Source organism: Rana temporaria, chromosome 3, assembly GCF_905171775.1.
Source record: "Rana temporaria chromosome 3, aRanTem1.1, whole genome shotgun sequence".
In the NCBI taxonomy this organism is placed as follows: domain Eukaryota; kingdom Metazoa; phylum Chordata; class Amphibia; order Anura; family Ranidae; genus Rana; species Rana temporaria.
The window spans coordinates 72,211,809-72,224,299 of NC_053491.1; the positions used below are offsets into that span (position 1 = coordinate 72,211,809).

Consider the following 12,491-nt stretch of genomic DNA (forward strand, 5'->3'; position numbering starts at 1 on the left):
CTATGCAGAGAATTCTCTGCTAAAGCTGACAAAAAAAAAAAAAAAAAAACAGTCTGCCAAGTATCACAACATTCCTCAGAAGCAGATCTAACTATAAACATTGCAACGTTTTGTCCTTTAGATCAAAGGGATGAACTTTGTGTGTAAATGAGGGAAGTTTAACAGCTTGACAAGTTAAAATCATTATTTTTTGCTAGAAAATCACTTAGAACCCCCAAACATTATGTATATATTTTTAACAGAGACCATAGAGAATAAAATGGTGGTTGTTGAAATATTTTATGTCACATTGTATTTGCGCAGCGATCTTTCAAATGCAATTTAAAAAAAAAATGTATTTAATTTTAAAAAACAAAACATTTTTTTGTATAATATGAAAGATGATGTTACACCGCGGGAATTGTGAAAGAATCATGATCTTTATTCAAAGCAAAAAAATTGTGATTCTCATTTTGGCCAGAATCGTGCAGCTCTAGGTCATACACAGAGGGAGGAGTAGGGTTTTATGACGTGTCTAGCATTTGAGTACTAATGCATTCCAGTAGCCAGAATAAAATTAACAGAATACATAAATACTGAAAAGTTAGACCTGACTAAATGAGTGTGAAATACATCGTTTCTACCATATTTTTAAACAGCCTCTACCCTGCCAGGAGTTCTGGTGGTCGTTTGTTTCGCTTTTTTTACTTGAATGTTTTTGGAGAGGCACCATTCATTTAAATGGGTCTCCCTCCGCTCCAAACGAAGCTCACGTACCAAATCATGGCACAGAGCCAGGAATGTTTGCGGTTGCAAATTTTGTCGCAATTGCCGGTAAATCGCATGTTTGGGGTGCCATTAAAAGTTATTGCAAACACGTTCCACGGTTTACTGCGATTCTGGAATCGCTGGCAGAATTGCAGCAGATTTGCCCGCAATCCAAAACGTTTAGGTGTGAATGGAGCCTAACTGATGCTCTGTGTGCATGAGAACCTACACTGCATCAGGATTGTTCCAAGAATAAAGGCACACAGAAATATTGTGAATGTATGAAAACATTCTCAGGTCTCATGTGCACTCGGCATTTTAAAAGAGAAGTATGTTTTGTTCGTTTTTTGCCGTTTATACTTGCCTAGGTGGATGCAGCATCGGTCTGATGCTGCATCTGTCCCCCGGCGTCTATGCACTGACAACCGAGCGATCGAACACCGCTGATGGCTAGGTTCTTTCAGCTCCCCGAGCAGAGAGCTGCTGACTGTCAATCAGCAGCTCTCCACTCTGCTCCTCCTCACTCACTGGAGCACTGAGCTGCGGAGGGGTGGGGAATGGCCGTCTTAGACTCTCAGTGCCTCGCTGAGAGGCTGAGACAGGCATCGGTCGAGGCACATGGCGGATCCAGACTTGATTGTAGTGATTACGCGGTGCCTGGACTGATTTCTGTGACGTCAGCAGAGAGCAGACTTCAGACCGCTCTCTGCTTAAAATGGGTCGCAGGAGTGCAAAACGAATTGCACACCTGTGATCCACAGAAGAAGCCCAGCCAAACGAGCTGAGGCTGGACTTCTCCTTAAAATTGCTTCTGGAGGTGTCTTGTGTTATTTTTTCTGGCTCTAAATGCCCCTCAATGTTAGCCTCTTTGTCCATGCACATGCATTTACTGGTAGTTTAAATGCAGAAAAACCCCACTGCCAGCGAGTTCAGGAGTAGCAGCGTTTTGGTATGAAAAACTCCTGACATGCCTAAACGCGTCAAGTGCTTGGGTACTCATTCATTTCAGAGGCCAGAATAAATTAACTTCTAAGCACTTGTCGAGCCGCCTAAACACATTCTCAAAAACAAGGCCTTAGTCGCGGGTCACACCAGTGCAGTTTTGAAATCGGCGTGATTTCAAAGCCGCACATCAGTGCGATTTGCATTGGCGATTTCAACAGTTACCAGAAGTCTATGCAGGTTGCAATCAAATCATCAAAAAGTAGTGCAGAAACCTTTTTCATAATCACTGAGACATATGTTGTGGCGATATGAACAGCTCTATTGCCGAAAATAGGCTGCGACTTGTCGAGATTTTAAACTTTTAAATTTGCACGATTCCCCTCATCAACACAGACAGTGCTGACAGGGGAATCCCCCGTTAAGCAATTGTCTGTTCAGGGCAGGGGGGGCGGAGGAATTTGTCCCTGCCAGGAAAGTCAGTGATTATTACTAGCGACTATAGCTGCCTCCAACGATAATCACAAGTGAATTCAGCAGGCTGGTTTTACCCAAGTTGATCGACTGATCAACTTGGTACATTCAGCCTGCCCATTAATAGTTTGAATCTCGGCCAGTTCCTGCTGAACCGGCCACAATTTTAACCGTGCATGGCCAGCCTTAAAGCGGACCTTCAGTAATATTTTTTTGTCCTTGTTGTTTTAACTTTGGATAGTAAATACCTTATACAGCCCACTTCCTGCTTCGTGTCTGGTCATAAGCCTAGGCTTATGACATCATGCACAGCTCTCACTCTTGTCAGAGATTGCCAGGAAGGGAGGGGGGATGAGTTATAAGAGGGCCAATGAGAGCTGCAGGGCTGCAGAGCTGGAGGTGTGCCTCTGTCTGTGTGTGTGTGTGTGTGTAAATCCAGGAAGTGAACAAGTAGCAGCTTCAGCTGCCCACGGTTAAAATGGTTGCAGCCAGACTCATTGGAAGGAGATTTCTGCAGCATATTTGGCAGGTACAGAATCACATTATATATAAAATAATATACAAAGTGGTTGTAGGGAAGCTTCAGAATGGCAAAGATGTTTTTATTACAAATTATGTAAGCAGACTGCAGTTCCTCTTTAAGCCTGGTACACACGGGCCGAATGTAAGGCGATATAGGCCAGTTCTATAAAAAACCATCCGACATTGGACCGTGTATGTTACTCAGTCCGACAGAAGCAGTCCGTTTGGCCGACTTCTGTTGGACCAGCTTGCTAGAAAACCAATGGCTATGAGCGCTGAATGGAGTGTTCTGGTGGGGGGCGTCCCCTCTGTCAGAACACAACAGCTCAGTGGGGGAGATCCGACCAATTCCGACCAGAGCTGTCAGCTTTTTTTTCATTCAGCCAGCTGGGTTGAATTTTTTTTTATTAAAATTAGTGCCCAGCTTTAGGCATGTTTTGACACTGCTTTTCTTCTGCCAGGCATTAGCGGGACCTCATACAAAGAACCATCTCCTAGTAAAATGTTACAATTGAATTCCTGAGCTAAGAGTAAAGCGTTACAACACTGATACATTGTATACTTATATCTTACAGGCCAGTGCAGAGTTCCCCCTCATTGTTATTTTGTATATTTCCAAAACATTGACTGCCCAGATTGAAGAGATGAATGTGTTTGCTTCTTAGTGAACTGACTGGAGCCTGCATTCACACGTGATCGCGCTGCAATCGCCATGATTCCGCTACGCAATTTCAAATGGCTGCAAAACACAAGACATGTTTGCGATGCCATTACTTCTAATGGCCCCACAGTCATGGCACAATTTTGCTGCCGCTGTTGCCCACTTTTTTGAGCGACAAGCATCGTGCGTTGCGATTGCAGCGCGATTTACCACGTGACAATCGTGGCAAAATTCAAGTCTTGGCACAATTGGTGTGCCATTAGATGTAAAAGCGCCCCGCATTTTGCAGCCATTTGAAATCGATAATGTGCGATTGCAGACTAACGATTTATCTACATTTTTGGAGGATTTACCTTTGCAGTATTTACCTCACATTCAAAACTTTACCTTTTATTAGGCATTATACAATTTTCCTTTATATTTACCAAAAATACATATGTATGCAATCAGGCAGGCCCTTGCTCTACATAGTTGAAAGTAAATCTAAAGGAAATTTAACAAGAAAATGTATGGCCAGTTAAACTGCCCCTTTATCTTTTGTTATCATGTTTTAGAAAAAAGAAATTGCATGAGACGATCATACGTGATTTGGCTCAACCGTCACATGCACCCCTTGGCTAAAACAAGAGGTTCTTCTCCCTGCTGCCTTCTGCGTTTGGATTTGACGCAGCTGTGCATAGCTCAGTCAGCACCGCCACATCATGCATTCATAGAGGCCTACCAATGGAAAGAAGAGAAGTCTCATAGGCCTTCGGCAGAGGGAATCAAAGATCTCAGCGGAGAACTATGGTGACATCACCAGGCTTGTAGTACATTGATTTCCTCCTCTAGCCCCATAAAGAAAGTCTGCACCTTTGTATAGACCTGGGGTTAGGATGTAAACAATGCAGAAGCCTGTGTGCTGCACCCATCGTCCACTGATCACATCTGCAAGGCTCACACACAAAAAAAAAAAAGGTTTATCACTTTAAAGGGTCATTCACAGAGGCGCCTACATGTGGATGTGTACAGCATATAGTTTAGTACGCATATAAACACTGCACTATAGGAATCAATGGGGACGCACAGCTACACATGAAAATGTGTGCCACGTTTACACACACACAAAGAAAACTAGGACACAACTGCGTCTGGGGCCTTGTATATCTACAGATTTTATACACGAATACACATTTATAGTCAATAGAATAAATGTACACGTCTAAACTCAAGTCCTTTGGATGCCTTAATTACGCAGGATCTTCTGCTACAACGACCAGCCAGCTGTGTTTAGATGCATATAGCGCATAGTTCTGTACGCCTCTATACGGAGCACTATAGGAATCGATGGGCCGCCGTTCAGCGGAATACAAACAAAACAAGACACAGCTGTGCCCGGGGCCGTGCATACCTGAAAGTCTTTCATGTGTAAATGTATGTTACACATCCACACACAAAGCCATTGGAAGAACTGCATGTGTCTAAATGCAAGTATTTTATGAGTGTATATGAAAGTACTGCTACCTCTGCCAGCAAGAACCTGTATTGTGTTCAAAAAATGACACATATGAACATGTAGATGAAGCCTTATGCCGCGTACACACGATCGGAATTTCCGATGGACTTTTTTCATCGGAAGTTCCGATCGTGTGTGGGCCCCATCAGACTTTAGAAATAGAACATGTTTTATTTTTTTCCAATGGAAAAAAAAACAATAGGAAATTCATATAATCTGTGTGCAACTCCGATGGAGGAAAAACCCACGCATGCTCAGAATCAAGTATACGCATGCTCGGAAGCATTAAACTTAAAGCGGAGGTTCCCCCCTAAAAAAAATTCTAACATTACATTGTGCTCACTTCCAACATTGACAGTATGCTGATTTTTTTTGCTGTACATACCGTCGTATAGCTATTTTCCCCCCGGCTTCCGGGTAGTGGCTCCTGCGGGAGTGGGCGTTCCTATGCAGAGGCTAAGTGATTGACGTGATGACAAAAACTTTCCCCCCGGCGCATAAGGCGCTTCACCAGTTTCCGAAAGAAGCCGTACGACGGTGCGCAGGCGCCGTATAGCGCCGTTAAGAGTCGACTCGCAGTTTAGGTTCTTTCGGAAACTCGTGACGTGCCTTATGCGCCGGGGGGAAGTTTTTGTCATCACGTCAATCACTTAGCCTCTGCATAGGAACACCCACTCCCGTGGGAGCCACTACCCAGAAGCCGGGGGGGGGAATAGCTATACGACAGTATGTACAGCAAATAATAAAAAAAAAAAAATCATCACACTGTCAATGTTGGAAGTGAGCACAATGTAATGTTAGAAAAAAAAATTTAGGGTGAACCTCCGCTTTAATTTTTCTCGGCTCGTCGTAGGGTTGTACGTCACCGCATTTTGGACGATCGGAATTTGGTCTGACAGTGTGTATGCAAGACAGCTTTAGCGGAATTCCAATGAAAAATTCCATCAGATAAGGCATAAGGCTTGGTACACATCTACAGGTGCAACCCCTTGTGGCAGTGGGCAGGAGACCCTCCCCCCTCTCCCTGCCCCCACTGTCACAATTTTAAAAAAAAACATGGCCGTGGGCGGCTCACACGCCTGTGCCATGCATTCAAAGTTGTGTGAATGAATTAACTACAAGTACCATCATCCACTACGGCAAACAGGTTGTAGTTCTCAATGAACTATGAGGGTGCTGGTGAGCACTTTTGCAGTTCACTATCTGCCCGTATGGGAGGTATGAGCAGGTGAATGACTGAGAGGCTGCAGAAACCTGGCACTGTGTGTATCTCATGTGTGACCACACTGCTATATGCTGCATCTTTGGTGTGCTTTCTGATACCACACCAAAACTTCATAGAAGTCTACAGCAAACTCACATGAAATCTGAGGGTTAGCTGTGCTATGAAGCGCCCCCCCCCGCACAATGGAGCTGTGGAGGGGCCGGAGCAGGCTTCCAGCGGCTCGCTGAGAGGCTGAGTCGGGTGGGCAGATCCCGATCATATGGCTGTGATCTTTCCCGAGCCTGGACCGGCTCTGTGACTTCAGCCCACTCTGCTGAAAATGGGCCACAGGAGTGCAGAACAAACTGCACTCCTGTGATCCACAGGAGAAGTACAGACAAAGTAGCTTTGGCTCTACTCCATTAAAATGCGCACTGCAACTGGCCCGCATATATGTGAACCGCTCCATTGAATGCCGGTCTGGTTCACGTTAGGGGCACTTTCACAGTGACAGTGCGGGGGCATCGGCTCTTTACCGTCGTTTTAGAGTCACTTTTCGGGCGCAATCGGGGCACGTTTACCACCCACTAGCGGCCGAATAAAGGATAAAAATCGCCCGCAAAGCGCCGCTGCCCACTGATTTCAATGGGCAGGGGCGCTTTAGGAGGGGTGTATACACCCCTCCTAAAGCACCCCAAAGATGCTGCTTGCAAGGCTTTTTTTAATGTCCTGACAGCTCACCACTCCAGTGTGAAAGCACTCACTTTCACGCTGGGATTGCAGATGAGGCATTTTTCAGGCGCTATTATTAGCGCTACAGCGCCCGAAAAACGCCTCCATTGTTAAAGGGATTAAAGTGAATCAGATACAGTTCAAAATGCGTTTTGCAGTGTTGTTAACTTAACATTGACACCCGCTGCAGTTCACATGAATGCTGTGCAATTTCAGCGCGGTGCGGGAAGCACACTGTATTCGCTTTATTTCCTGCACCACATATATGTGAACCGAGCCTAAGGCAACTTTCACATTGCTTTGCTGAAAAAAACATATTACAAATGCATATGTGTTTTTGCTGCTGTGTGTTGTGTTTTTGATTAGTTTGTGTTGTGTTTTTCCCCACTGGACAAGCATTTCCCATAAGTACGTTTTGTTTTTGATGTGGTTTCCATTTATTTTAATGGAGGGATGCATTTTTGGTGTGTTTTAGGATTTGGACCTCTTGGGGCAGTGCGAAGCTGCACTGCAGATTGATTGTTGCAGAATTGTCTATGTGTGTGCATATCTCCTTGGTGCAGTCCCCTTGTATATGTCCCTTTATTTGTACAGTGCTGTGCAACATGTTGGCGCTATACAGATCCCGATTAATAATATTTTGTGGGTTGTGGAGAGAAGGAGATGTACATTTGTATAGTCATGATTCATGAAATCAGATGGTGAGGAGGATGATGATTTATGGTGGTGAGACTGATGATGGTGAGGAGGATGATGATGATGATGATGATGATGACGAGGATGATTATGGTGTTGAAGAGGATGATTATGGTGATGAGGATGATGGTGAGTAGTGATGAGCTCCGGTGTGTTCGCACACTCCACGTGCGGAGCCTGCCAGGCAGTCGGCACGGCGCTGCGCTAATCACAGGCAGTGAGACATTTCCCAAACTCTGTAGCCGAGCATCAGGACAATGTCTCCCTGCCTGTGATTAGCGCCGTGATGACTTCCTGGCGGGCTCTGCAAGTGGACTGTGCAAACACACCAGAGCTCATCCCTAGTGGCGAGGAGGATGAAGATTTATGGTGGCGAGGAGGATGGTGATGATGATTTATGGTTGTGAGAAGGATGAAGATTTATGGTGGTGAGAAGGAGGATGATTTATTTAGTGGGGGAGGATGAAGATGGATGATGGTGGGGAGCAGGATGATTATGAAGATTTATGGCGGTGGGGTGGATGATGATATATTGTGGTAAGGGGGGTGATGGTGAGGAGGATTTATGGTGGTGAGGAGGATGATGATGATGATGATTTATGGTGGTGAGGAGGATGATGATGATTTATGGTGGTGAGGAGGATGATGATGATTTATGGTGGTGAGGTGGATGATGATATATTGTGGTAATGGGAAGGAGGAGGATTTATGGTGGTGAGGGGATGATGATTAATGGTGGTAAGGGGGATGATGGTGAAGAGGATTTATGGTGGTGGGGAGGATGATGATTTATGGTGGTAATGGGAAGGAGGAGGATTTATGGTAGTGAGGGGGGAGGATAATGTGAGGAGGATAATGATTTATGGTGGATGATAATATATGGTGGTGAGGAGCCAGAGGAGGAGGATTTATGGTGGTGAGGGGGGATGGTGGCGAGGAGGATAATGATTTATGGTGGTGTGGTGGATGATGATTTATGGTGGTGAGGAGCCAGAGGAGGAGGATTTATGGTGGTGAGGAGGGTGATGATTTATGGTGGTAAGGAGGATGATGATTTATGGTGGTGAGGAAGATGATGATATATGGTGGTAAGGGGATGATGATTTATGGTGGTGAGGATGATGATTTATGGTGGTGAGGAGGGTGACGATTTATGGTAGTGAAGAGGATGATAATATATGGTGGTGAGGAGGAGGATGATGATGATATATGGTGGTGAGGAACCAGAGGAGGGTGATTTATGGTGGCGATGGTTTTGGGGAGGATGGTGGTGATGAGGATGATTTATGGTGGTGAGGAGGCAGAGGAGGAGGATTTATGGTGGTGAGGAGGGTGACGATTTATGGTGGTGAAGAGGATGATGATGATGATATATGGTGGTGAGGAGGGTGACGATTTATGGTGGTGAAGAGGATGATGATATATGGTGGTGAAGAGGATGATGATGATGATATATGGTGGTGAAGAGGATGATGATGATATATGGTGGTGAAGAGGATGATGATGATATATGGTGGTGAAGAGGATGATGATGATGATATATGGTGGTGAAGAGGATGATGATGATATATGGTGGTGAAGAGGATGATGATGATATATGGTGGTGAAGAGGATGATGATGATATATGGTGGTGAAGAGGATGATGATGATGATATATGGTGGTGATGGTTTTGGGGAGGATGATGATGTATGGTGGTGATGAGGATGATGTATGGTGGTGATGAGGATGATGATGTATGGTGGTGAGGAGCCAGAGGAGGGTGATTTATGGTGGTGATGAGGATGATGATGATGATGTATGGTGATGAGGATGATGATGTATGGTGGTGATGAGGATGATGATGATGTATGGTGATGAGGATGATGATGTATGGTGGTGATGAGGATGATGTATGGTGGTGATGAGGATGATGTCTGGTGGTGATGAGGATGGTGATGAGGATGATGTATGATGATGAGGATGATGTATGGTGGTGATGAGGATGATGTATGGTGGTGATGAGGGTGATGTATGGTGGTGATGAGGATGATGATGTATGGTGGTGTTCTCCTCCATGGAGCCCAAAGCTGTACAATGGCATACCATGTCGCTGTGTACTCCACTCCTGCCTATGTGTGTGATGGATATAATGCAGAGGTGATCATGTAGTAGTGAGGAGAGGCTGGCCTCCTCCTCATGTCCTCCCATTGTATGTGTCGGGCTCAGCGGAGGGCACACAGCCGCCCGTCACACGTCAATGTAATTACAGGAAATTCGTCCTTATGACGCCTAATGATCGCCTCTCCCCGCTCCTCACACACCCCCTCGCCCTGACACCAGCGCTCCGCCGTCTGTTTGTTTAGGCAGCAACAACACGCCAGGCTCTGCCAAGATGGCGGCCGACACAGCAATGGTCGGCGAAGCCTCCTGTGTGCTCCTTACCCCACGCCCCACTCTGCCAGCCCCAGGCCTGCAAGGGAAACTACCCTCCCCTCTCCCCGCACAGCCCGTACCGGGAGAGCCCGCTTACCGTATGTGAGGAGCGGCTTGCACGGAGAATTCTCTCGGGCGCCCTTTACACAGAAGGCGACGCAGAGCCGAGGCTGTGCTATGTATCGGGGAGCTCGCGTGAACTGTGTGCGGGGAATGCTGGGTAATGGTGGGGCGGACGAGGCTGGCTGTGTGTGCTGGAGGCGCGCAGGCCGGGGGAGCATGTGCTGTCCTGCCCCGGCACAGCGCCATTGGTGAGGAGACTTCATTCCCCCCACCCCATTACCTCATGTGTCACCACAGGGGACTTCACCACCGACCCTGAGGAGGCTCCTCACCCAACACACTCCATACACAATTCTTACTCACCATTTTGGCACTTTTTTGGGGTTTGGCGCAAACCGCCTGAGCAAGAAAATAGACCTAAAAGTAAATTATTTTTCTGTATATTACTATTTTTTTTAAATGAATGCCAACTTGACTATTGGACGGGCGCCATGGCTTTTTTTAACCCGTTCACCACCGGTTTTAATTTGTGTTGCACACGTTTAAAAAAAAAAAAAAAATTTTTAGGCCTGAATATTGGTTAATCACCCAAAACAGTGTAAATTTACTGAAAATGGAGAACCGAGAAGATACAACGGTTGCTCCAATTTTGTTTATCTCGTTAGAAATTTACGCAACAGTTTGACTCATGTGCGGTCACCGTGGTTTTTTTAACCTCTTCAAAACCAAAAGCAGTTTTACTTTTTTGGGATACTTTAAAAAAATGTTTAGGCCTGAAGATTGGTTCTTATTTTTTTATTACAGGTATCACTTTTTGTGGGTTATATTTTTTTATTAATTTATTTTTTTAATATTATGTATTTTTTTATTTTTTAGAATGGACGCCAGCTTGACTCATGGGTTTTTTACCATTTCACCGCCAGAGCATGAAGACGTTAACCACTTCAATACAGGGCATTAAAGTGGAGGTTCACCCTAAAACAATTATATAATATTACATCCAGCATACATCCGACATGTACAGTATGCTGGTATTTTTTATTTTTTGCCGTACATACTGTTTTATAGTTTTTTTTTTCCCCCCGGCTTCCGGGTTCTGATTCCCGCGGGACTGGGCGTTCCTATTCAGAGGTTAGATGATTGACGTCTAGTGAAAAACTTCCCAAGGCGCGTCGCCAGTTTTCCATAAATAGCCGACCTGGGAGTCGGCTCTATACGGCACCTGCGCCTGTAGAGCTAACTGCGCAGGCTCCATATAGAGCCGACTCGCAGGTCGGCTATTTACGGAAAACTGGTGATGCGCCTTGGGAAGTTTTTCACCAGACGTCAATCATCTAACCTCTGGATAGGGAACGCCCAGTCCCGCGGGAATCAGAACCCGGAAGCCGGGGGGGTAAATAACAATTAAACGGTATGTATGGCGAATTTAAAAAAAAAAATACCAGCATACTGTACATGTCGGAAGTATGCTGGATGTAATGTAATATTGTTTTAGGGTGAACCTCCACTTTAACCACTTAAGGACCCCTTCACGCCGATATACGTCGGCAGAATGGCACGGCTGGGCATATCAACGTACCTGTACGTTGACCTTTAATCCCAGCCGTGGGGGCGCGTGCACACGACCCGGTCCGAAGATTTGCGGCCGTGGGACCCGCGGACCCGTTCGCCGCTGGAGTCCCGCGATCAGTCCCCGGAGCTGAAGAACGGGGAGAGCTGTGTGTAAACACAGCTTCCCCGTTCTTCACTGTGGTGCCGTCATCGATCGTGTGTTTCCTTATATAGGGAATCACAATCGATGACGTCGCACCTACAGCCACACCCCCCCTACAGTTAGAAACACAGATGAGGTCATACATAGCCCCATCAGCGCCCCCTTGTGGTTAACTCCCAAACTGCAATTGTCATTTTCACAGTAAACAATGCATTCCCCTATCCCCTATTTTGTAAATGCTATACATTTTGCGCAAACCAACCGATAAACGCTTATTGTGATTTATTTTTTTACCAAAAATAGGTAGAAGAATACGTATCGGCCTAAACTGAGGAAACATTTTTTTTATATATATTTTTGGGGGATATTTATTATAGCAAAAAGTAAAAAATATTGAATTTTTTTCAAAATTGTCGCTCTATTTTTGTTTATAGCGCAAAAAAATAAAAACCGCAGAGGTGATCAAATACCACCAAAAGAAAGCTCTATTTGTGGGGAAAAAAGGACACCAATTTTGTTTGGGAGCCACGTCGCACGACCGCACAATTGTCAGTTAAAGCGACGCAGTGCCGAATTGCAAAAACTGGCCGGGTCCTTCAGCTGCCTAAAGTTCCGGGTCTTAAGTGGTTAATCTATCCCTTCTTGCCCAGACCAATTTTCAGCTTTCAGTGCTCTCACACTTTGAATGACAATTACTCAGTCATGCTACATTGTATCCAAACACATTTTTTATCACTTTGTTCTCACAGAGCTTTCTTTTGGTGGTAATCACCGCAGTTTTTTTTTATTTTTTGCAATATAAGCAAACAAAGAGAGAACATTTTGCA

At 45.2% G+C, this 12,491-nt stretch overlaps 1 protein-coding gene across 1 annotated transcript in view; it reads right to left on the reverse strand.

Moving 5' to 3' along the window:
- The window catches only part of ZNF280D (zinc finger protein 280D), an 89,161-nt gene extending 78,969 nt beyond the window's left edge, over positions 1-10,192 (reverse strand). The window contains exon 1 of the mRNA XM_040341549.1: positions 9,985-10,192. The gene's annotated coding sequence lies outside the window, so the exon portion shown is untranslated. The remainder of the gene's footprint in view (positions 1-9,984) is intronic.
- Positions 10,193-12,491: the final 2,299 nt, after the last annotated feature.